We start from the raw sequence: 4,654 nt of genomic DNA, 5'->3' as shown, positions 1-4,654 counted from the left end.
AGCCAGTGTTCCACGGGTCAGGGGACCAATTTGAAAATTCTCCCAGTTGTTGAGTATTTCTATTGCAACTGTGTATTCTGGAACTTGGGAAATAATCATAAAATGGGTTCAGTAATCTATTCAGACCATCATATATGAACCTGAGCAAAAACATCCATTATTTGTCCTCTATAAGCCCTTCTACTAACTGGTGGGCCATAACATTTTGTGGGTTCCAGGAGTTAATGTTGATTTAGCTCTAGTGTCCACTAATCCCTCCATATTCTAGTTGTTTCCAGTACCTAATGCACAGCCACCACAAAATATGGCTGCAAGTCACTTTGGGGAAGTCTAGGACAATTTATGGTAGTATAAGTTTTGTCAGCATATCAGGGTACTTCCTCAAGGGGACCTAACATGCCCTTCATTCAAGGTACTCTGAGAATGGGAACTCACCACATTAAGGAAATGGCTGAGGGGACACAACTTTCTCTTATGATGATTTACCAGACCCAAAGATTTTCCATTTATTCAAATCAAGTAGAAATTTTGTAAAATTCTCATCAGACAGAGGGACACCACAATCAATGGGCAAACACAAAGATCTCTGTGTATTAAACCATTCTGATTACCCCTTGGATTTGCTGCTCATTACGATGAACACACTCACATTGTCTCTGCCAATCTAGTGCCCCACTTGACTCCTGATGCTCCAGGATTCCATCACCACTGAATTCAAGGAGCCCATTTTGATGTGATCTTCCTCTCTCATTCCTAGTTTGCAGAGAAAAGTCACTACAGAGCTTTCCAAGACTACCAATGCTACCCTCACCAATGAGTTTCCCAAGTCCTTAGCAAAGAGAGGTCCTCTGAACGTCCCCTCCCGCCCCACGCTCCCCACTGCCCCAGGCATGAAGAGGGTTGGGTAAGCAGGTTCTACATGATAAATCTATTCCAGCATTCTAACATTTCTGTTTTTGTATATCTTCTTCTACGGCACTGGTTCTCAGTTTGGGGCACTTTTGCCCTCCAGGGGATATGTGGCAGTATCTACAGACAATTTGGCTTGTTATTATGGATATGTGTGTGTGTGCGCCCACGAGCATGTGCACATACTACTAGCCCCTAGTGGCTAGAGGCCAGGGATGCTACTAAACATCCAATGCACAGGATATCTCTGAACAACAGAACTATCCTCTCCAAAACATCGGTTGTGCTGAGATTGAGAAACTCTGTTCTACAAAATACAAAGTTCTGTCTTTTGGACTTTAGGGTAGACAGGCTAACTTTGTGTCCGGGTTTGTCACTCAATTGAGCAAACCATTGAAGGCATGTCCAGGTGCTCAAGCTAACAGAGTCAGTCTGGAAACACTGTTCAGTGCACCCACATCAACAAATCCAAGGGCCAGCCCGTGGCTCACTTGGGAGTGTGGTGCTGACAACACCAAGTCAAGGGGTTACGATCCCCTTACTGGTCATCTTAGAAAAAAAAAAAATCCAGCCCAACCCATCATTATATTACTTCCACCTGATTCAATACCCTTAAGATCCATAACCATATATATTCCTCAGGTTTCTATTGATGCAAATTACAAAAATCCTTATTTTGGCCAGTAGTGTCTCCTTATAGTCATACTTTGTACCTGATGACTCCTCCCCCACTGCCTGTGAGGGACTAAGTCTTATTACAGGTCTGAGAGATTGTGGAGGAAAGTCTTGAGGATCTATAGTCCCTTGCAAGAAAACTATCTCAGGGGAGGTCATTACAGGTTCCTCAGGTAAGGGGAGTCTAAACTCACAGCGGGGAGAAAGGGCTCTTTCTAACAGCAAAGAAGGCCCAGCTAAATCTAAAGGTCAAAATCCTCGGCTTTGTTAGAATCTGCCCATATGTTCCCATCCCAATTTCTCAGGATTCCATTTCTCCCCATTCATGCCTATGACATAAGAGACTCTACAAGCTTGTGAATTCAATGTGTTGTCATTCAGTTGCTCACTGAATTTGGCTTTGGGTCCCTTTTTTTCAAAGAGAAAGAAATGCTGACAATATATGAGTTCCTCAAAATGTCAATATGTAGCCTAATGCTAATAAAACCTTCCAGAGGCTCCAGATAGAGAACTCCAGCCCATGGTGGCAAGTGGGTGTTGAAACTTAGCCCACAAAGGCCAAGAGAACTGGATACACAGCTAGAAATTGAATCTTGAGTACAGATGGGAGTCAAGGTCAGAAGAGCCATGCACGTTGGGAGTGAGTAGTGAACTACCCAGCACTACAGATGAAAGAGCTCTCTTCTACTGGCTGTGAAAAAAGAAACAGGTAGTATCCAGTTGCTACCTCCATTTTTGGATTAACCTAAAGGCCAAGGTCAGCCAGAAGGGCATATATGAGAATCAAAAGGGAACCATTCTGGAAATCTGACTGAACCACTTCCAAGTTCTGCTCTACCCATGGTTATTTCAGTTATGGGAGACAAATCTCTTTGGTTTAAGACAATGGGTCGACAAACTTTTTCTGTAAAGGGCCAGAAACTAAGTATTTTAGATTTTGTGAGCCATAAACTTTGTTACAACTATGAAACTGTCATTGCAGCAAGAAAGCAGCCATAGACAATACATAAACAAATGGACATAATTGCTATATTCCTGTAAAGCTTTAAAGGCAGGGGGCCAGATTTGGCCCACAGGAGGTAGATTGCCAGCCCCTGGTTTAACCCACTAAACTACAATTACCTTGAGTGAGAGTTGGTGGGCTATCCTAATATCTACTAAAAGCGAACAAAACAAGGCATCGAAGGGCCAGGTTTTCTGATATCTAACACAATTTGAGGTAGCATGGGGCTTTACATACTTAGCACGTGACGGTGTGGTCCAGGAAACCACAGGAAATTGTAGAAACCTGCTGCTCACATTGTATATATCCTCTGCTGAGTAAAGTCCTTTAATCTAATAAGCTTTAAACATCACTGAAATGCCTAAGTAGGAAATAGTATTCAATTCTGAACTGCTCGTTCCCATCATTAGGCCCTGCTGGCATCAGGCTGTTCCCTCCCTACACACAGCTTTTCCTCAGGGAACCTTTCTTACAATTTACCTCCAAAATTTACGTATTTCTACTATCTTCAGAATTTGTCCTTGACTTGTTACTTTATAAACAATTTTTTCATTATTCCTTTTTCCACAGCTCAAGATTCTCTTTGCCATACGGTATCTGGAAAGATCCAGCCAGTGCCTGGGCTACCCATTCATCCAGTGAGAAAGTCTTATAAGAACTATGATGCATTAATTTCCACCATTGGAACTGCACTAAAACCTACGCTGAATGGGTTTATGCCTAAGAAACTTCAAATGCATTAATTGCACATACATACAATTATTCATACTCACCAATGTATTTGTACCTTTGAACAATTGTATTTTTTTCTTTTCCAGAGTTCCATTCCTTAATTTTTGCCTTATATACTACGATATATGATTCCATAACTATAAGGCATTATGTTTCTTAGTAATTTTTTTTTCTTTTTTTTTTTTTTTTTTGTGACCGGTAAGGGAATCAGATCCCTTGGCTTGGTGTCGCCCGCACCACGCTCAGCCAGTGAGCACACCAGCCATCCCTATATAGGATCCAAACCTGCGGCCTCAGCACTCCCAGCGCCGCAGTGCTCCCAGCACTGCACTCTCCCGAGTGAGCCACGGGGTCGGCCCTCTTAGTAATTTTTCAAATCAATTTTATGTAGTTTTAATACCTGTTATTGTAAAATAACAGTATTTTACTGCAAAATTGACGCTCACTGAAAGTTTAAAATACAGAAGTTAAACATGAAAAAATTCCTGCAGATTCTCCTTGCCACTGTTTACGTAACAATGAATATCCCCTCACACATGATCTACTGCATTATTCATACTCACTTAGACACATATGACTTTAAGGTATGTGATGGCTTTAAACTACATTAAAATATTACATTCATCTACTGTCATAAGACTTGGCCATATTTTAATGGACCCATTTTATTGAAGGAATGTATAAAAACTTAATTCCTATTGATGAGCACTTCCACTTTTACAAAATTCAGCTACATCTTTGATATGCTACTCACCTTCTCTATCTGAAACTCCTGATCATCAGTTACTATATTATGATTTCCAGATCAAAGCGTTTTTTTCACTCACACCACTAGGAAAAAAGTGTGAAAGTCAGTCATGCCCTAATATCAATGTGTTTGATGGAATTTAACTAATTCTAACGTAATTTTTTGTACTTTTTTCTCAGGGTCGGGAAAGGAGAATTTGGGGTAGAGAACTTGGCAAAACTAATCTACTTCAAATAGTCTCTACCTAAGAGGATTTGATGAGAATAATGCTAATGCTCTTACAAGGCAATCATATTAAAGCCTGGATAAAAACGTGGAGACTAAGAAACCAATGACCAATGAATGCAACATTTACTAAGAAAGGTTTATCATTAGTATTTCTTTCTAACACTTAAATCTCTGCTGTAAGTGTTGAAAAAATAATCAATAATAGTGTAGTATGTACTGTCCTGTTATTGTAACATTAACAATATTAATTTTTCAGTCAGCCTGTACTGTCACAAAAGATAATTGAATCTAGGGCTGGCCCGGTGGCGCACTTGGTAGAGTGCGGCGCTTGGGAGCGCAGCGGCGCTCCCGCCGAGGGT

The sequence above is a fragment of the Galeopterus variegatus genome, unplaced genomic scaffold, assembly GCF_000696425.1.
Source record: "Galeopterus variegatus unplaced genomic scaffold, G_variegatus-3.0.2 Scaffold1362, whole genome shotgun sequence".
In the NCBI taxonomy this organism is placed as follows: domain Eukaryota; kingdom Metazoa; phylum Chordata; class Mammalia; order Dermoptera; family Cynocephalidae; genus Galeopterus; species Galeopterus variegatus.
Note: the sequence above shows the minus strand (reverse complement) of the source record.